Below are 22,462 nucleotides of genomic sequence, written 5' to 3'. Positions count from 1 at the left end.
TGCACAACAAATGTGAGTCATGACAATGTCACAACCAGATCTCAACTGGCTTTTAGATAAATCCCTTCATGGAAATTCCAATATCTGCATCCTAAGCCTTTTAACAAACTCAAGTTACAGCCTTAAATTTCCATCAAACTTTCATATAGCAAAAAAGTGTTACTGATGAAATATAAACAGTAAACTGTTCAGCACAAACCAATGTTTACAGTATTCACATTCCTTAGATGTGTAAGTCACAATAAGCATAAATATTACTTTGGCAACATTTTGTAAACAACTTACAATAACCTTGCTAGCTACTCAGGCTACATATACTGTCATACCACTGTGAACTTTTACATCAGGTATAGCAGTTCTATCTGTGTTGCTTGGTTGATAACATATTAAGAGATCTATGAAAATTATGACATTACAAACATTATATGAAAAACACAACCCCAAACAAAACTAAGAATCTTTGTACCAAAGGCAAGCGTCCAGTCTGGTGGACCCCAGCCATAAACAAGCTCTACAACAAAAGGAGGAAGCTACTACAAGATAGAGCAAAATCCTTAAAAGGGAAGACACCTTTGATCACTATAAGTAAAAAACTAAGAGCTCTCATAAAATCATCCAAGGCAAATTTTGAAAGAAAAATCGCTAAGGACTCAAAAGACAATCATAAGGCCTTCTTTAGCTATGTTAGAAACCTGGGAGGAAACTCCCAGATATGCTCAGAATTAGTTCAAAATGATGTGAAAATTACTGAATCTACAGACATTGCCAATATACTGGCTGACAGGTTCAGTGCAAACTTCTCCCCCCCCTACCTCCAAAAGGAGAGATATCTATACCAGAGGATTGTAGCCCCCCAAACATCTCTAACGCCCAGGTGAGAACTGCTCTCTCTAAGGCGAAAAACACAGCATCCATGGGACTGGATGGTGTCCCCGGCTGTGTGCTCCACGAACTCAACGAGGAATTAAACCCGCAGTTAGGACAGTTGTTTAATCTTAGCCTCACCTCAGGATACGTACCCAAGGAGTGGCGCACGGCAACTGTGGTCCCACTTCACAAAGGCGGTGCCTCCACCGACCCTGGAAATTACCGTCCCATCAGCTTGACAAGCCTGATCTGCAAAGCCATGGAGAGGATCATAATGGAACTCATAAATAAAGACATAGGGAACTTGCAGACTTTGGATCCAACCCAGTTTGGCTTTGTCAAAGGCAGATCATGCCTTTTAAACTTGGTCGACTTTTTCAAAACAGTCACCAAGGCCATTGATAAGGGAAAGGCAGTCCATACAGCCTACCTCGACCTGGCAAAGGCTTTCAACACAATACCCCACTCAGGTAACGTCGAAAAACTCATCAGCTTAAATGTAAACCCATACATCACAAGATGGGTTGCAAACTGGCTAAGTGACAGAACCCACAGGGTCAGAGTTGCTGGCGCCATGTCAGACTCAAAGCCTGTCACAAGTGGGGTCCCACAGGGCTCAGTCCTGGGCCCACTCTTGTTCGGCATCTACTTTTCTGAAGTACAAGCAAACACAGGAGGGTTATGGCTGACAAAGTTTGCAGATGACTGCAAACTGGGCGCCATAGTCGAAAACACATCTGACACAGATATACTTCAGAAGGGTCTCACAGAAACGGATAACTGGTGCCAGAGCCATGGCCTAAAGTTAAACGCCAAGAAATGCATAGTCATACCCTTCGGGAAAAACAAGGTTACCCCTAGCTACCATATAGGTGGCAATCCACTGAGCACAGAAGAAGTTATCAGAGATCTGGGGACTCAGGTTGACAGAAACCTATCATTTGACACTCATGTTGCTAAAGTAGTTAGGAAGACCTCCTACATTGCCCACCTGATCATGAAGGGATTCACATCTAGATCAAGGGAGGTCATCGTCCCCCTGTACTCATCACTCATCAGACCAATGATTGAGTACAATGCTCCATTCGGAATGTATCTGACCCGACACCTGCAGCAGCTGGAAAGGCCCCAAAAGTTCCTCACCAAAAGGATAAAGGGTCTCAAAAATATGTCTTATGCTGCCCGACTGAAAGAACTTCAGCTCTATTCAGTCACTTACCGCCTGCTCAGAGGTGACCTGTGCCTGACATACAAGGCCATGTCAAACCCAGATTTGATGAACATGCTTCACCTCAAAAAATCTAGATCCCTCAGAACTACAAGGGCAGGAGACTTAAACCTTGACACGGTCATTAATAGGACATGCTGGAGGGACAGATTCATCACCCAAAGACTCCCTATGCTGTGGAACAAAATCCCGGTACATGTGAGGCAGAGCACCTCGCTGGCCATGTTCAAGAGAAATCTTGACCAATGGATGGGAGATCGCAGATATACCCCAGGGATTACCTCAGTGTCTCTGCTTGAAAGAGGCACATCAAAACAATGGGCATAGTTTTCTTCAAACTAAAGGGGTGGCGAAAGCCACAAAAACTCTGGGCTAGGCTTATAAATGCCCTTGGGCAGATAGCCTAGTACGAACCTATGAACCTATGAACCTATGAACATTCAATATCTTTTTTAGCTACACTAGACAGGTATTAAGAATCAATGGAATTGTGTTAATTATCATGTAAGCTTTAAGATGAAATATTTCAGTAGCCTGTTATGCAGCACAGTTTTGCAATTAAAAACATATATATGAAAAGGGAATAACTGACATCTAGCATGATTTTAGAGTAACATCTGGAGGCATCACCAGAGTTTTATACATACGTTAAAAAATACTTTTAAAAGTTCTGCTTAGCACACAAATTACAACATCCTACTTAGCTGATAGAAGCTTCATGTTCAAACAGTACTTAGCAGAGTAATGGATTTTAGCAACAGAGTGAAGTGTAATATTTGACGACCTATCGACTACCCAAGGCAGATGTTCCACATTTCCTGTAGTAACAGCCAATTTTTTATACACTTTTATAACATTATAAAAAGAAGAGGATATAACCAAAGGCACTAACAGAAATGTGCCTCGGTGTACATACAGAAAATTAGCTTTAACCATTTTAGTAACTAACATCCTAGAGTATAGCTGCATACGTCAGGTAGGTGGTTGTGCTGACATACTGAAAACCAATGCAATTTACAGGATTCATGTCAATCGATCGTCACCTCTTTCAGCAAGTGCTATCCAGTCAAGAAAAATGTCTACTACGAGGTCACACAACAGTGGGCAAATGTTTTTTACAAAGTTCTTTGTATGATTGGCACTCGCTGAAATGAGTGTTGATCAACTGAAACACTTCCAATTCACAAATCTTATACTCACATACCAAAAAACTTACATAACTGACAAACCTTGCCAAACCTAAGGAAATATCTGTGTAGTCCACTGCATACCTGAAAGAGTTCAGACACTCAGAAGCTTTGCAAATGAACACATGCACCACATTCTGTGATTTACAAACATTTGATTTACAGAGCATACTGCTTAGATGAGGGCCAGCTATATGGGCAAGTGCAGACACATTGCAGAAAAAATTAAAACTACCATGCTGGCACAAAGATGTTATGCTCAACAGATCATCGCTGAGCATAAATATTAAAAAGGAAGCACTGCTGAGGGAAGGTTCATATGTTCATAAGTGTTTGCCAGGCTAACAACCACAAGGGCTTTTTTAAGCCTAGCCATGCATCCCAAATCTCTGACAAGTTCTGGTACCCTTAACAAGTATAAGCAGGACCTTGGGAGATGAAACATTTACAAGCAGGAGCCTGGGAGAGGAACCATTTACAGGCTGCCTGTGTCTATTAGAGACAGAGGTGCCAAACCAGGGATGAATTTCCTTTTCGCCATCCAATTGTCCAAGTTACACTTGAATTGGGTTAGGGAAGAACTCTGCTTCACATGGATGGGGAACCTATTCCAGGGACAAGGTAGTCTCTGGGATACATACCTGTCTCTCCAGCAGGTCCAATTTATATCACAGGCAAGGTTTAACTCTTTAGAATGGGTAATTCTGGTGCTGTTTGTTTTGTGGATATGCAGGAGGTCCATCAGAGTGGGGTCTGACAAGGCCCTGTATGTCAGGCATACATCTCCCCTCAACAGCCTGCAGGAGACAGACTACAGGGATAGGGCCTTGAGGTGGTCTGCATAGGGCATATCACGTATTCTTTTAGTGAGGAACTTCTGTGGACATTCCAATTGTTGGATATGCTCTTTTGAATTTCTTCTCTTTGGGCAGAATATAGTAATGGCCAAGAATACTTCTTTACAGAGTTTTCGTTGGATCATACATATAAACCATACAATTTCATCAAACGGTTTTTAGCCATAGTACACTGAGGCTACAATGTCATGATTTTAAGTGGATAAAGGTTTGGGTTGAAATTCAGAGGTCTGTTGCACTGTAGCTCTTATATTAGAAAGAATAGTTGCGTAAGAACTTACCATAACCTTAGATGTCTTACTCTTCCATGTTAGAGTATTCATTACTGTAGGGCAGTTGCTGCCTGCAGCATGAAACATCTGGCCAGTATACCAAAGTCTTAGGAGTGGGGGTACATGCTACATTGCTTGTCAGGGCCATAAACTGACTTTGGCTATAAAAGTGACATCTGCATGTACTCCCTTCAGAAATGACTGTCGCATACAGTAGTACCCCTGGGGAGCAAGGAAAGGAAGCTTTTCAGACGCACATATGCCACCAGGCCAAAGGAGCCCAATAAATATATGTGCCTGTTACAGTGCCCTGTTTGGATGGAGAGAAGGTAGGGAAAGTCAATCCAGATGGACAATACAGAGCAAGAGGGGGTTGGAGGGGAAACTGAATATTGCAATATGGAAGAGAAGGACATCTAAGGTTATGGTAAGTTCTTACACAACTATTCCATGTCCTTCTATTCTCATGTTGCCGTATTCCTAACTGTAGGGAGAGTACCCAAGCTTTAGTTATGAACCTGGGTGGTAGGTTGAGGGGCCTGGTCTATGACACCCTGTAAAATTGACCTAGCAAACCCAGTTCTGGCTCTACAGACCAAGTCTAGCTTGTGCTTGGTAAAGGTATGGACTAAGGACCAGGTGGCCACATCAAGTATGGGAGCATTGTCCACCCCCCCTGAAAAAAGGCTACTGAAGAGGCAGCTGCCCTAGAAGAATGCACTCTCACATTGGTAGTTAAAACCTTTCCATTAAAGGAATAAGAGGCAGAGATAGCTTTAGAAATCCATGATGATAAATTCTGTTTAGAGACTGCCTTCCCAAGTCCTTTGGATGAAAGAAGACAAACAGCTAGTCAGATAGTCAGACTTTCTAATGGATTTGGTCTTGTTCGGATAATACCTAAGCTGTCTATGAACATCCAAGGAATGTACATTTTTTTCAGATGGATTTTGAGGTTGAGGGAAAAAAACAGGGAGGTTAATGGCTTGATTCAAGGACAGTTCATTAACCACACCCCTTTAGGCATGAACGAGGAGTTAGTCCTGAGGAAGACCCTGTCCTTACGGAAGATGAGGTAAGGGGAGTTAGCCATCAAGGCCTGGATTTCTGAGACCCTCCTGGCAGATGTGAGGGCTACCAGCAGTACTGTTTTCCAAGTACATAGTTTCAGTGATGCTGAGTGAGCTGGTTCAAATGGAGGTAGTGTGAGTTTTTCAAGGACAAAATTACGGTCCTATGAAGGTGGTATGAGGGGGTCTGATATGGAGGACCCCTCTTAAGAATAGTTTTACCTCTAATATGGTTGACAAGGGAGGAACTAAAGGAAGACAGGCTGAAATGGCTGACAAGTGTACCTTAACAGAAGAGTAAGTCAGTCCTGAATGTAGAAGCTTATACAAGTTAGAAAGGACCATAGGTACAGAAATAAGAAAGGAGTCCTGTTTTTTTACTTTTGACACCACCTGGAGAATCTTTTCCATTCTGACATATAATTTATCTTGGTACTAGGTTTCCTGGCCTCCTGCAGGACACTGAGTACATCCTCTGAATACAGGTGTCTGAAGGTGATCAGAACTCTATCACCCATAGAGTGAGTTGGAGGTTGAGCACCTGAGGGTGTATGAGCAATCCCGTCTTTTGTGAGTAGGTTGAATTGGTGGGGTAACCTGTGATAATTGCCCTTGGCTAGTAGGTGAAGAAGGGGAAACCAATGTTGTCTTGGCCAAAAGGGAGAAATCAGCAGGATTTTTGGTTTGTCCCTCTGAATCTTCAGAAGGACACTTTGAATCAGTGTGAAGGGGGAAAGGCATAAAGATAAATCCCTGCCCAAGAAAAAGAGAAGGTGTCCACCCTCCAAGCCTGTGGATGTGGACCCCTTGTGCAAAACAGAGGTATCTGCCTGTTCTGGGAGGAGGCAAACAGATCTGCCTGAGGAATACCCCACTTGTGAATAAGCTCCAAAAACACCTCCCTGTGAAGCATCCATTTGTGAGATGGTGCAGAGGTTCTGCTGAGAGTATCCGCCATCACATTCTCTGCTGAAGGAATGTACACTGCTTGCAGGTGACTGTAGAGTTCTGCTGCCAGGGACCAAATCTAAATTGCCAGGCTGCAGAGCGGGAAGGAGCTTGTGCCCCCCTACTTGTTGATATACCACAGGACAGTCATATTGTCTGTGACAACTTTTAAGGTGACTGGTAGGACAATTGGGTGGAAGGTTTGCAAAGTTAGGAGAAGGGCCCTCGTCTCTTTGATATTGATGTGGTCCCTTTGTCTGAGGGAGGCCCACTCTCCCTAAATTATGTTTTGTTTGTTGTGGTTTTGCGGGACAGCTCCACAACCCAGATCTGAAGCATCTGTGAAGATTTGTTGTGAGAGTGGAGGAATCTGCAAAGATATACCCTGATTGAGGCATATGGCTGCAATCCACCAATGCAGCTCTTTTTTCAGACATGGGAGGAGAGGTAGACCATTATCCATTAGGGGTGTGAATGTTGGTTCCACCAACTCCTCGGCACCTACTGAAATGTTCTCATATACAGCCTTGCTAAGGGAAGCATGGGTATCAAGGATGTCATGTGGCCTAGGGCCCTCTGCAATCCCTCCTCCTAAGGTTTGGAGAGAGAGGTGTTTGGAGGTAACTTGTGATGGCTTCCACCTTCTGGCAAGGAATGAAGATTGCCATCTGGTCTGTTTTTATCCTGCACCCCAAGAAAACCAGGTCTTGGGTGAGTGTCAGGTGATATTTTTCCTGGTTTACACTGAACCCTAGGATTGCTAGGGCATTGCACACCATGCTTAGGTGGTAATGGAGGGTGTGGCAATTCTGGTGAAGTATCAAGAGGTCATCTAGGTATGGATATATTCAAATGCCCTGCACTATGCAATGGGCAATAACTGGAGTGTGGCACTTTGTGAATACTCTGGGGGCTGTGGATAGCCCAAATGGCAATGCAGAAAATTGAAAATGCAAGGAACCTATGGAAACGCATAGGAACTTCCTGTAGCTGGGGTGAATAGGAATATGAAGGTAAGCATCCTTCAGAGCCATGAAGGCTTGGTGAGGGATGAGGAGTAGGAGGTGATGCAAGGAGAGCATTTTGAAGGTATGTACCTTGAGGAATAGCTTGAGTACAGACCAATCCAGAATTGGCCTCCAAGGGCCATCTTTACTTAGAACTAGAAACATTCTGGAGTAAAACCCCTTGTTTGCCTGTTCTGGAGGTACTCTTCCTATGGTGCCCTGAGTTTGGAGCTGATCCAAAATTGGGGGGAAGAGATGAAGCTGACGTGTAGGCGGTCGGGGTGTCCCCTGAAAGGGAGGAGGTGTCCACCAAGTCATAAAGTATCCTTTTTGGATGATGGAAAGGACCCAAGCCTCTGAGGTTATTTTCCGCCAGGAGGGTAGGGAAAGGGTGAGGTGGAGGGGATAAGGGAGTGGAGTTGGGTAACAGGTTTGAGTCACAGTGAAGGGGCTTTGTCCTGGTCAGGGTGCCTCCGAATGGGAGTTGGAGTGGAGGCGGAAGGTTGTTTAAGACTGGAGTGTCTGGTAGGTTGCCTCCGTCCCTTAGCCTGTGGGGCATTAGAATGAGATGATTGCCTAATAACAAAGGTGGTCCCTTAAGGGTAGTTCCTATGATACCTAGGAATAGGAGAAACTAAAAAATGCTTTAAATTTTGTAGGTCCTTGTCCTTTTCCTGTAGGGATTTAAGGAGCTCTGCAGAGGCTGCACTAAAAAGGGCCTTATTATTGGGTCTATATTAGATCTTCGAACACTTAGGTTGTCGAACGCTGAAACACCGACACCTAAATGTCAAAATCTAATAAATACGACAGGCCAATTACACATTTTTTTTCCAGGGGAAAAAATTTGCTTAGCCAACAAAAAAAACTCTAAAACCCTAATCAAGTGGGGGATTCACCCGTCACACCCCCACTCCCCCCTAACTAAGTATACCAACTCTGAGATCGCTCTATATCGGGGAAAAGGGCAAATCCACGATGACGGCCAAGAGAATTTTTTCCCACGGAAAAAAATTGCGTAATTGGCCTGTCGTGTTTATTAGACTTCGACGTTTAGGTGTCAACGCTTTGCCATTCAACGAGCGTTCAAAGATCTAATATAAACGCTTATTATGAAGAGGTGCATCTAGCAATTTGGTCTGGGGCTGTAACGTCACCTAAGAATATCTTCTCAGGACAGAACCTGAGGTTGCAAATTTGGAGGATGCCTCTGCCACATCATAACTGCACTTTATGGAGTGCCTGTTCACCTCAGAGGTAGTAGAGAGCAGGGCAGAGAGTTGTGATTTAGCAGGAGAGTCTGGGACAAATCAATGCAGAGGCTTTTGATAGGGTATCTAAAACAAAACGAGCCATGTGAGTTTGATAATTTAGGGCTCTGATGGCTAGAGTGGAAGAAATATATACCTTCTTCCCTAGTCTATCCATAAATTTACTGTCCTTGTCAGTGGGAACAGAGAGGTGGAGGGCAGCTGTCTGGATAATTTATCTGCTGACACTGCAATGACAGCAGGCTCTGCAGGGGGGTTCTTAAATAAAAACTGTGTATCCTAAGGAACTTTATAAAATGTATCTGGACGTTTGGAACCTGGGGGCTGAGAGTCAGGGGTCTGGAATGCAGCCAGAAATGCATCATGAAAGGCTAGAAGCAGGGGAGAGACTGCAGATGGAGAGGGCTGGTCCATCTGCAATAAGTCAAAGTATCTCTTTTTTGTTTCAGAGGCATCTGAGGCCTGCCACTTAAAATGTTCTCTCAACAGAGAAATGGTATTCCCAAAGGAGAATTCTTCTCCTTGAGATTTAGAACTAGAGTCCTACTCCTCAGGGGTAATGAAGTCTTTGGAGGATTCTATCTGGGAGTAATAGATTAGTGATTCATCAGAGGAAGAGAGTTCTTCTTCTGAATCCTCTAAGGCCTGCACAGGTGTAGGGGCTAGTAGAAGTACCTGTGACTGGAGGGCCTAGAAAGCCCTGAAAAGATTTTGGGAAAAAACTTCCCATCCAGGAGCTGGTTTGGCTTATCTATGTTTCCTATGTTTTAATTTCTGTTTCCTCTTTAGAAGAGTAGAAGGATGTGTTAACTTACAGGCCTATGCCTAGGAGGATGGAAAGGCTAGAGTAGGCCCCTCCAATGCCCCGATCCCGGGTTCCCCCTCGCCATCAGGGGCTGATGGCTGATCAACCTCAGCGGACGTACTCTGCATTTCCGCTGAACCAGCTTTCACCATGGTTTCCAGTTCTAGCTGTGAAACAGGCATCCGATGAGACCCTGGGTTAACATCTGCCTCGAGAGTATCATTGGACTCCTGTGGTGCAGCATGGGTGTTAGGCTTAACTTTCTTGGCCTTCATTGGCAGTACCTACCTCACTGTCCATACCTAATGCTAGACGCTGGAGCTTCTGGTTTTCTAAATAAGGCTTTAAGGCAGCCAGCTGGTTGTGAAGTGTTTTAGGTACAAAAGACTTGCAAATATCACAAGATGGATGGTCATGACCTTCACCTAAACAGAATAAGCCCTTATCATGCATGCCCTTATGTGGAATTTGTCTTCCACAAGCAGTCTTCCTCTTCCTAGCTGACATGTACATTTGAAAAGCAATAAGAAGGCAACAAAAAACCCAAAGGGGTACTTATCTGTATTGGACGGATAAAACAAATGAACAAACTGATTCCTGGAGCTGGCGATCGGAGGTCCATAGATCACTGTGACATAAAAGTTCTGAATGGAGTACGTGCAGATGTCACTTTTATAGCCGACATCGGTTTATGGCCCTGACAAGCAACTTAGGACATACCCCTGCTCCTAAGACTTTGGTATACTGGCCAAATGTTCGGTGCTGCAGGCAGCAACCTCCCTACAGCTACGAATACTGCAACATGAGAATAGATGGACATCTGCAGTTTTTTCTGTGTTTTTATGCTGAACATCCTTTTGTTATCACTTGAAAGTTATATCAAAAGGGGTGAAGATATAACGTTTCAAAGATCCCAGTAACTTTAGCTCATAAAGATTTATTACCACAGTCTGGCATTTTGAAATATACTCAGTTTTCATTTTTGGTACATTTCTGAATGTATGCTCAGTACAAGAAGCACACTAATGGTGTCTACAATATTCCTTATTCAGCAGTCATTATATCAGAAGTAAAAATTCCCTGTATTTTATTAGAAAATATTTTTCACTTCCAACATGCCACAGTTAACATACCAAAATAACACGATGGAGTCAAAGTCCATATATAGCTGCAATGAAGCTCTTACAAAAATAAAACAAAGTATCTTGTGTGTGTCTTTTATAATTGATCATCCTATTGTTATTTATTTATTTGCCACAGTGAGCCCTTTTTCAATGGAGGCCTGGGGAGAAAAGCTCCATGTACTTACATAAAAAATCTCAGCAATGAATACAGTATTAATACAATAAACTGTAGTGTCAACAATAACAGAGTTATTACGCATTTTTTACACAATATAAAAACAGCAGGACTGTAAAGGGTGCAATACATTTTTGAATCGAGAGATAGTAAATTTTAAGGGGTAGTTGTAAGAGACAGAAGCAAGAGAAGAACAGGAGGCATAGCTAGAATTTCGAGATGATATGTTTGAGTGCAGTGTGGATATAGTAAGGAGCTTAGGACAGGTGGGAGCAGGAGCACTCCTACTTAGAAGAGAGATAAGAGTGGAGTATGGTCTTGAAGGTAGAAAGGTGCTGGGTAGTTCGTATGTGGGGAGGAAGTGAGCTCCATTTCCATGTTTGTGAGAAGGATAATAGAGATTGGCCAGGAGTATGTAAGGGTTTATACACTTTAAGAAGGTTCTGTTTATTGGATCTGAGAGAACGATCAGGAAGGTGCATAGTAAGGATTGAGGAGAAGAAGGAGCATTGAGAAAGCTTGAAGATGAGTTTATGTGCAGTAGAGAGTTGAATGAAAGCGAGATAGTTGGGGAGCTGTAGCCAATTCAAAGAGTGTAAGGAGTCACTGTGGTGAGAGGATGATATGGAGCTTGTAGCAAACTTGGAGATTTTATTGTAGCAGGATGCCAGTTTAGCTTTAAGAGTGGCTTGAAGGTTGGTAAGAATAGGTACCCCGTACATGAGACAGGGGAGGAGGTAAATGGTAGACAGGGTAAGCCTAGTTGAGGAGGTTAGATAGCGGTTGTCGCGGTAGAGCATGCCGAGTTTCTGGTGAGTTTTTTTTATGTTAGTTTGAAGGTGAATGTCAAACTTTAGATGTTCATTTATAAGGACTCCAAGCAGCTTAGTGTGGGGGACTACTTCAATGGGGGTCATACTTTCGCCTTTTATAGAGAAAGAGTTTTTGTCTACAGTGAAGTTTTTAGATAGGGGTAAAGATCATAATTTTGGTTTTGGATGCATTTAAGGACTAGATGGTTATTTAGCATCAAAGCCTCAGTGCTAGTAAAGGCAGCCTGAGTTACTTGCATGAGCTTAGGGAAAGATTCAGCAGAGCAGATGATAGTAGAGTTGTCTGCGTATTGGACGAGTTTAGCATTTATGATGCAATGGTGGAAGTCATTAATGAAGATACTGAATAATAAAGGGCCTAGGATAGAACCTTGGGGCACGCCTGTGTCGGTGTCAAGGTAAAAAGAGGTACAGTTGTTCCATTTAACGGCCTGTTGCCTATTTGAGAGGTAACTGGAAAACCAATTGATAGTTGGGGAGGAGAGATTAAGCTGCAACAGCTTTGACAATAGTGGGGTATGGGGAATGGTATCAAAGGAATTGGATAGGTCTAGGAAAAGGGAGGATGCAACATTACCTGAGTCTTGGGCATGGTTGATAATGTCAAGGAATGATAAGACGGCTGTGATAGTACTGTGGTTGGGTCTAAAGCCATGCTGTGTAGGGGTCAGGAGGTTTTTGTCTAAGAGGTAGGATAGGAGTTGTAGTTGAATACATTTTTCAAGAAGTTTTGAGATAGAGGAGAGGATGGCTATGGGGCGGAAGTTGGGGATGTCAGTGTTGTTGCCTCCTTTGTGTAGGGGAATAATGAAGGTTCTTTCTAGAGGAGGGGTACATAGGATTATTGGATGGAATACTTAATGAGAATACAGAAGGGGAGGGCTATGCCGTCTGCATCTAACTTTAGAAAGATTGATGGTAAGCTGTCAGGAGCATTACAGCATGGTTTTAATTTACTGAGAAGTTTTTTTATAATGTTGACAGGGGTGGGTTTAAGGAAGAAGGCAGGGGGTGGGTGGTATTGGTGGCAAAAGGAGAATCTTACTGAAATTGGTACACCTTGTTTTGCTGTAGCATAGACTAGATCCAGGCCTGCTGAATCTAGCTTTGTTTGTATAACTTGAGCACTAATCCAGGCATTATTTAAAGTATTCAGTTGTATTTATTACTGCTTGGTAGTAACTTGGTTAAAGTGTAGCTATCATTCTAAGTCTTTTGGATTAAGCACTTGGGCTTCAGACCAGTTGTTCTACATTAGGAAGGTTTGTGGCATGCACTGTGGTGGCAGGACAGGTAGCTTTCATCCTTCTAAGTTGGGAACTGCTGATTGAGAGCTCAGTGTCTGTTATTCTTAAAGTGTATTAGCTCTGGTTTAAGCACTTGGGCTTCAGGCCAGTTATTTTACATTAAGAAGGTTCGTGGTCTGCACTCTTGTGGGAGGAGAGGCTGGACTCTGCCCTTCTGAGCTGGGAATTTCTGGTTAAAGGTTTATAGTGCCTGAATATTTGAACTGTATCTTAGTGAAATTGGTACACCTTGTTTGCTGTAGCATAGACTAGATCCAGGCCTGCTGAATCTAACTTTGTTTGTATGCTTGTTATTTCCCTGGAACGCGAATTCAACCTAAAACGCGCTTCTCAGCTTCTGTGGATCCCTAGTGATATCTGCATTGCTTACTGTACTTATTTCCTTGCTTTGCTTGAAAGAAAGTTACTGTTTGTCGTTTTTGCAATTAAGTTACCTGTAACACATTGCACTTGTTACCTGGCACTTGCTCACTAAAGCAATTATAAGTCAGCACTAAAAATTAAAAGCACTACACCCTCGCTCCCCATTGGCCCTTGTTTTCAATTATAAAGGAATTCCCAATATTATTCTAGCATGTCCAAAGGTCAGTTGTCAATCTCCTCTCTGGTCCAGCTGGTGAATATGGGAATCTTGAGGCAATGTTACAACTGCCTCATGTAAACAGACAACCCTCTCCTCCTCCCAACAAATTCCAACACATGTGAGAGATGCAACCATATAGCCAAACTGGAGGCTAAGCTCTCTCAACTCAGTACTGGCAAAACCAGTCAGGAGGAGAAGGAAACCACACTCACTACAATTCCAGTCACACATAGACCTACCATGACAGCAAACCAAACACATAATCACACAAAAACATACTCGGAGGCTCTAAATAAAGATCTGCCTGAGCAGCAGAGACCTCCAAAGCAGACACCCAAGCAACCGCTACCCCAAAAAAAAACACGTGCAACACATATCTCACAAAGCCAGTGTGCCGAACAGTCACAGCCCTTAAGGCTAAACAACACACCTGATACACTTGTAATAGGTGACTCTATCGTCAGGCACACTGACGTCCCGCTCACCAGGCTGAACAAGGAGAAGGTCACGGTGAGCAGCCTGTCTGGCGCTAGGATCCGCCACATAACACAAGCACTCAGGTCACTCCAAGGCAAGTACAAATATGACTCAGTCATTGTCCATGCTGGTGTGAATGACCTGAGACGCACCTCCCTGGACTACATGAAAAGAGACATAGAGGAGCTCTCTGAGCATGTAGCCCAGGCTGGTATGACCCTGACCTTGAGTAGCATCTTACCCTCACCAAGAATGATGCCACAGTATGAAGACAAGATGATCAATTTCAACAATTGGCTTAAGTATTGGTGTCATTCAAAGGGGATCCAATGCCTATCAGCTTGGGATGATATGCACGACAAGCCACGATGCTTTGCTAGGGACGGCTTGCACCTGTCACCCCTGGGCTTTCGGATATTGGCAAAGGCTCTTGCTACCCCATAGTGCCTTTTTAGGCAAGGCTCAAAAGACAAACCCACCTCCATAGGTATCACAAGGGATAAGAAACTAAGAGTAATGCTACTCAACGCTAGAAGTCTAAACCTCAAGATGCACGCACTCAAAACTCTCCTTAGCATGGAGAACATCGATATCTGTGCAGTAACAGAAACCTGGTTCAGGGTCCCGAGAGCACCCCAGCACTACCAGGTTATACCTCATACCATGCTTTTCGCCCCAAAACTTGGACCGAACCACAAAAGGAGGGGAGTATCGATATTCATCAAAGATACCCACACCTCCAGGTTGGTGGCAAAGCACGAAGCATCAGAGACTATCCATGTGCAACTAACAGTGGGTAAAACTGCCTTCCAGTTTATAGCCTGCTACAGACCACCCTCCCAAATCCAGGAACCCCACTCGGCCTTCCTGAGAACACTGGAAAATATGAAGGTCTCTCCGAACACCATTATATTGGGCGACTTCAACTACCCAAACATAGATTGGGAGCATTACTCTAGCTCCAACACCCTTGCCCAAAGGTTCCTAGAATTCATAAACTCAAATGCTATGGAACAACTTGTTACCACTCCCACAAGAGGGGAAAACATACTGGACCTGATCATCACCAACATGGGGACTCTATGCTCCAGACCAGAAGTGTATCCCTCACTGGTAAGATCAGACCATAAACTGATCTCACTGGATATTCACATCCTGACCCCACCCCATGCCCAGAAAACCACAGTGAAAAACTTCTCTAAAGCAAATTTCACACTCCTCAAAACCGAGGTGGAATCCTTCAAAGCCCCCGGGCCTGTAGAAAGTACGGCCCAGACTGCAGAATCCTTTATAAATGCATTCTATGAACACCTTCAGGACTGCATGGATCATGCAATCCCAAATAAAACCAAGACCCAATCCTCCAAAGGCAGACGACCTGTCTGGTGGACCCCAGCCATAAACAAACTATACAATAGAAGGAGGAAGCTACTACATGATAGAGCAAAATCCCAAAAAGGGAAGGCATCTCTGATCAGTATTAGCAAAACACTAAGGACACTCATAAAATCGTCAAAGGCCAGCTTCGAGAGAAAAATTGCACAGGACACTAAGGATAATCACAAGGCTTTCTTTAGTTATGTTAGGAACCTGGGTGAGAATTCCCAGATATGCTCAGAATTAGTCCAAAATGACAAAAAATACACTGATCCCACAGACATTGCCAACATCCTAGCTGACAGGTTCAGCGCAAACTTCTCCCCCCCCTGCCCACCAAAAGGGCAAATATCTATCCCAGCAGAGTGCTGCCCCCCTGACATCTCAGATGCTCAGGTGGGAGCCGCCCTCTCCAAAGCAAAAAACATAGCATCAATGGGACCAGACAGTATCCCAGGCTGCGTCCTACATGAACTCCAAGAAGAGCTAAACCCAAACATAAAACTACTGTTCAATCTCAGCCTTACTACAGGATATGTACCCAAAGAGTGGCGTACAGCAACAGTGGTCCCTCTCCACAAAGGTGGTGCCTCAACGGACCCTGGAAACTATCGCCCCATAAGCCTCCTAGCTTGGCCTGCAAAGCTATGGAAAGGATCATCATGGACCTCATAAATAAAGATATTGGGGACCTACAGACACTGGATCCTACCCAGTTTGGCTTTGTTAAGGGCAGATCCTGCCTCTTAAACCTGGTTGACTTCTTTGAAACAGTCACTAAGGCCATTGACGAAGGGAAGGTGGTCCACACAGCCTATCTGGACCTCACAAAAGCCTTCGATACAATACCCCACTCGGGCATTATAGATAAGCTCACCAGCTTAAATATAAACCCCTATGCCACTAGATGGGTTGCAAACTGGCTCAAGGACAGAACCCACATGATTAGAATTGCTGGAGCCATGTCAGACTCCAAACCAGTTACAAGTGGCATCCCACAAGGCTCAGTCCTGGGACTCCTCTTGTTTGGTATATATTTCTCGGAGGTACAAACCAACACGGAAGGACTGTGGCTGACCAAGTTCGCAGATGACTGCAAACTGGGCGCCATAATCGACTCTCCAGCCGACACAAGCATCCTCCAAAAGGGCCTCGTAGAAACAGACAACTGGTGCCAGAGCCATGGCCTCAAGCTAAACGCCAAAAAGTGTATAGTCATCCCCTTTGGCAAAAACAAAGTGCCCACAAATTACCACATAGGTGGTAATCCATTAAGTACAGAAGAAGTAATTAGGGACCTGGGGACCCAAGTTGATAGCAATCTCTCATTTGACAACCACGTGGCCAAAGTGGTTAGAAAATCATTTTATATAGCCCACCTAATCATGAAGGGATTCACATCTAGATTAGGGAGGTCATCGTGCCTCTTTACTCATCCCTCATCAGGCCCATAATTGAGTACAATGCCCCTTTTGGGATGTACCTTACCAAACACCTGCAGCAACTGGAAAGACCCCAAAAGTACCTCACCAAGAGGATCAAAGGGCTCAAACAGATGCCATATGCTGCCCGGTTAAAGAAACTCCAGCTCTACTCAGTGGCATACCGCCTGCTCAGAGGTGACCTGTGCCTGACGTATAAGGCCATGTCCAACCCGGAATTAAGGGACATGCTGCACCTCAAAAATCCAAATCCCATCGAGCTACACGAGAGACTTGAACCTCAGCACTGAAATAAATAGGACATGCTGGGGGGACAGATTCATAACCCAGAGGCTCCCTTCACTCTGGAATAAAATCCCAGTCCAGGTTAGGCAGAGTCCCTCATTGACTCTTTTCAAGAGGAATCTTGATGAGTGGATGGGAGATCATAGGTTTACCCCGGGTATCACTTCTATGTCACTGTTAGACAGAGGCACAGTATACTAACCTCGAAAAAGGGCATAGCAAAATTAATTTAAAATGGGTGGCGAAAGCCAAACATACTCTGGCTAGGCTTATAAATGCCCTAGGGCAGATAGCCTAGTATGAACCTATGAACCTATGAACCTAAGGGTTGGAGAAGAGAGTTGCAGAAGAAGTTAGAGAATTCTTAGGGAAAGATGTGGTGAGCTTCGCTATAGAGTCAATGAAGAAGGAGTTAAGGTTAGTGGCTATGGAATGATCTGGAGTGCTAGGTCACCAAGGGTTGTCTTTTCTGTCAGTATTAAGGAGGGAAGTGATACTGCTCCAAAATTTCTTGGGATTGGATTTATAATTATTTTGGAGCTTTGAGTAGTAAGATTTACTGTCCGAGGCAATTATGTTTTTTTACTATGTTACGCAGTTGTTTATATTCGTTAAGAGATTTTGAGGTTTTCAGTTTTTGGTCGAGTTTCCACTATTTATCACAAGTGTGCATAAATGTTTTAGTATCTTTGGAGAGCCATGGGGCAGTTTTGGATTTCACTCTTTTAGTTCTCAGAGGGGCAAAGCTATTTAATGCATTGGTGAACAAAGAATTGAAGTAAGTAACAGCATCATCAAGGGGAAGAGTTTTCACAGGGTTCCAGTTCATTTGTTTTGAGCAATCTGAGAAGGACTGAGAATTAAAATTTTTGAGGGTGCAGGTTGTGATGTAGTTATTTGGTAGGTGTAGGGGGAAGGGGAGCGAATTGCAAAGGCAGGTAGGTGGGTCACTAAGGGAGTCAGGCAAGATACCACTGTCAGAGATGTTGCTGGGTTGGGAGACTAATATCCAATCCAGAATACTGCCTGAAGATTTGTCTTTAGTGGGTCAGGTAGGGGAGTTAATTAACTGAGAGAAACCATATAGGTTTATACTATGGGAGTTAGTGGTTGAGTGGATAGAAGACAAATTAATATTAACATCTCCTAGAATGATTGCTTCATTACAAATATTTGCTGAGAACCAAGAAAGAATATCTTCAAGAATAGGGATATTGTTTTTAGGCGGAATGTATAGGGCAGCTATGACTATGTTTTTATGGTTATTAATCTTTAGGAGGGTCAGGGTTATTTTGGCTGTGGTGACTTGAGGTATAGGGTTGGTATAGGGTGTTACTGTTAGAGAGGAGGAAAAAAGTATGGCTACTCCACCTCCTTTCTTATTGGTTCTGTCATTTCTAAAAATTCTGTAAGTTGGGAGGGGTTATTTCAGAGTCATTTAGGTGAGGCTTGAGCCAAGTTTCAGAAATGTACAGAATATCAGAGTGGTTATGGGAGAGCCATGCATGAAAGTTGGGTAGTTTGTTACAGAGGCTTTGGGCATTAAGAGTAGCTAGGAGGAGGGACTTGTGGGAAGTGAGTGAAGGAGGTGGACTGGAGATGATGTTATGGTTGACAGGGGGTCCGTGATTAGGGTGAAAGACCCCAGAAAGGAGGATAGATATTACGTCCAGAAGTAAGAATAATAGTTTTTTAGAGGCGCTAGAGTTTGAGGTGAGGAGAAAAGAGAAGGAGGGCTAGGGAATATGAGAGGAGGAGGTTGTTTTAGAGGTCACAAGGATCTTTCAGTTAAATAGGAGACAGTTATTGGATTGATACAGGTGAGGAGAAATGTAGGCTGACTAGAGGGGTTCTTTCTTGGGATGGGAAGAGGTTGTGTGAAAGGGTGGGGAATATGAGAAATTAGGCAGATAGGTAAGTTGGAGTAGAAGGAAGATGGAGATAGGTAGAAGAATAATAAGTACCGAATTAGGTGTAGTGTGCATAGTAGATGTATAGGTTGTTATGGTGGTAGGTTATGGTATGAGAGGGAGTGGTAGTAGATGACTGGGTGTAAATTGTAGTGCAGTACAGAGGATGTGGTAGTTGGAAGAGGGAGTGAAACAGTTGAATGTGGGTGGTGTAATTAATAAGAGGGAGGAGAGGAGCTAGCAGAGAGGGAGGTTGGTGTGTAGCATAATAGGCTTTAATGAAGAGAGGGTGTAATTTTGTGGTTGTAAAGCTAGAGATAGTGGGGGCAGGTGGGAATTGGGGGAAGGGTAGGGGTGTGGAGTGAAGCGGAGTGCGAACGGAGCATGGTAGGCACCCTTGCAGACTAATTACAACAGAAACAATCAGTACACAGAAGCTTAGTCAGGGTAAGGTTTGAAAAGGTTGAAAGGAACTAAAGAAAGAAAGCACCAGTGAAGAAGGGAAATAGCAGCACTATGGCAGTAGAATGGGGGGGGGGGGGAGACACAGATAGGTGGCAGTGCAAGAGCAGTAGCAAGGGAGAAGAGTGGAAAAATGGAGACAAAGACACTGTCAGCCACTAGACTCAAGGATGAGTGACAAGGGACAAAAAATATAGCATCCGTGGCATTTAACAGGAGCAGAGAGGGAAGTAGAAATGGAGAGGTCCTAGCTGAGAGTAGAGTGAGGCAATGGCTTTATCTGAGAGGATCAGGGGGACATCTAGACTCTAAATGATGGGCTACAAATGCGTGGCTATAACAAACTTGGATGTATCAGCAGTTATGGTAACGGGGGAGAAGGGAGATTACCTGGGCATGATGGTGTGCATATAGCCTTCTCTAGGGTAGTAGGTGTATAATTAAACAATCTAGGAGGTGAACATACTTTAAGTTAACAAGAGTTTGAACAGCCGCGGTTCCAGGTAAAGCAGGGGATAGGTCCTCTGCAGTGATCTGACATGGCGGCTGTTTAATTAGCTGGCTCTGGAGCTGTAAATACAGGTGAAAGCCTTTAAGTTAACAAGAGTTTGAAGAGCCATGGTTCCAGCTAAAGCAGGGGGTAGGTCCTCTGGAGTGATCCGACACAGAGGATGTTTAATTAGCTGGCTCCGGGCTGTAAATACAGGTGATAGCCCAGATGGGCACAACGCACCACCAGCTACTTAGTTGTAGCAGGGAAAGAAGATGGGGAGCAAGATCACTTATTTGAAAGGTTCACAATAAAATGTCAAAGAAGGACCGAGACATGGCATTTTACAGATAGGTGGTACATCATCATGTTTAGCTGTGTACCCTAATGCAGTCCGATATTTTGCATTACACCTATTTTTCATTGGGAGAGATGCTTTGAACTTCTTAGTGGCCTAAAACAGTGGTCTCCAACCTTTTTTGCACCAAGGAACGGTATCACAGTAGGACAATTTTCCATGGACCCGCAATCTCCTGGCAAGTATAATAAAGTAGATATTTACTTATTTATTTATTTGACATTTGTTTAATGAGGAGGCCAGGACCGGGGAGAAAAGCTCCAAAGTACAATAAAAAGACAGTTGGCAATAATTACCAAAAAAAGTGTACATTCTGCTTAACAGCATAACACTGATCTACTGTGGTTGAGGGGTTAGTAAACCTAATGGCAACCTTACTGATTTTATGTTTATAAGAGCAATATTTAAAATCTGTCCCTATTATTTGGCTCTGTCCAGCATACCTCTCAACTGTACAGATTTTCACAGAATGTCCAGATTTTTGCCTCATATTTTTGGTCTTTTTCTCATAAAATTGTTGTTTTCTGGCAAATCACTGACAGATTATTGAGGCTGAAGTCAGAAAATAATGAGAGACAGTGAGTTTCATACTTCATACCCTTCAGAAAATTCATGCTAATGCAAAAACTTGTATTTCTATCAACTTTCAAAGTTTGTAAGAGCAGTACTTAAAAGGGTCCTTCTTTTGGGCCTTTGTCCTTCCATTATTTTTGGCCTTGTCCAGATTTCTTGATCTAAGTAAGAGGCTGAGAGGTATTGATACCTATCAACTGTACAGATTTTCACAGAATATCAAGATTTTTCCCTCTGAGTTTTGGTCTGTTCCACATAACTTTTGTGATTTTCTGGCAAATCTCTAGGATGATCTGAGGACTGAAGTCACTACATAATGATATACATTTGTATTTCAGACCTCATATCCTTCAGAAAATGCATGATAAGACAAATCATGTTATTCTAGCAACTTTCTATGGTTATAAGAGCAATATTTAAAATCTGTCCCCCATTCTGTTAGGCTTTGTCCAGATTTTTTGCACTACTTAGAGGTTGAGAGGTATGGTGCATGTGTGTGTGTGTGTGTGTGTGTGTGTGTGTGTGTGTGTGTGTGTGTGTGTGTGTGTGTGTGTGTGTGTGCGCTCGTGTGTCGGGGGGGGGAGTGAAGAGTGAGAGTGTTCGCTGGCAGCAGCAGCAATGAGGTTTGTGTACCTGTCGTCCATAATACACACACACACACACACACACACACACACACAGTCTCTTTTGCATTCATGCAAGCATTCACTCACACACATCGCTCTCACTCTTTTCCCATCTCTCACACACGGTCTCTCCCTCATTCATACCTGCATTCACTCACACATCACTCTTACTCTTTCCCGATCAAACACACACTCACATCCTCATTCATACCTGCATTCACACATCGCTCTCACTGTCCCGATATCTCACACACACAGTCACTTCCTCATTCATACCTGCATTCATTCACATATCGCTCTGTCACACCCACATGCCACACACCAACTTACGCATTCATTCATACATCGCTCTCACTCTCCCAATCTCACACACACACACATACACACACACACACACACACACACACACACACACAGTCACTTCCTCATTTATACCTACATTCATTCACACATCGCTGTCACACCCACGTGCCACACACCCACTTCCGCATTCATTCATACATCACTCTTACTGTCGGTCACACCCACACGCCACACACCCACTTACACATTCATTCATACATCGCTCTCACTCTCCCAATTTCACACACACACAGTCACTTCCTCATTCATACCTGCATTCATTCATTCACACATCGCTCTAACCCTTACGATCACACACACACACACACACACACACACACACACACACACACACACACACACACACACACACACACACACACATTCTTTTGCTTTCATGCACGCATTCACTCACACACGCAGACAGACACATAAAAACACTCATACAGGCATTCATTTACTTACCTGACGGCCCAGTACCAAGTGTTCTGCAGCCGGTGGTTGGGGACCGCTAGCCTAAAACACATCTTTATTGAATCATCATTAGATGGTAACTAAAATCCCTGTGTATTTCTTCAGAAAGAAA

General features: G+C 43.6%; 1 protein-coding gene across 1 annotated transcript in view; it reads right to left on the bottom strand.

Moving 5' to 3' along the window:
* The window catches only part of PRELID3A (PRELI domain containing 3A), a 528,271-nt gene that overhangs the window by 340,432 nt on the left and 165,377 nt on the right, over window positions 1–22,462 (bottom strand). The window lies entirely within an intron of this gene.

The sequence above is a fragment of the Protopterus annectens genome, chromosome 3.part1 (genome assembly GCF_019279795.1).
Source record: "Protopterus annectens isolate FY-2018-M chromosome 3.part1, PAN1.0, whole genome shotgun sequence".
NCBI lineage: Eukaryota > Metazoa > Chordata > Ceratodontiformes > Protopteridae > Protopterus > Protopterus annectens.
Note: the sequence above shows the minus strand (reverse complement) of the source record. Positions and strands in the feature narration are given on the sequence as shown.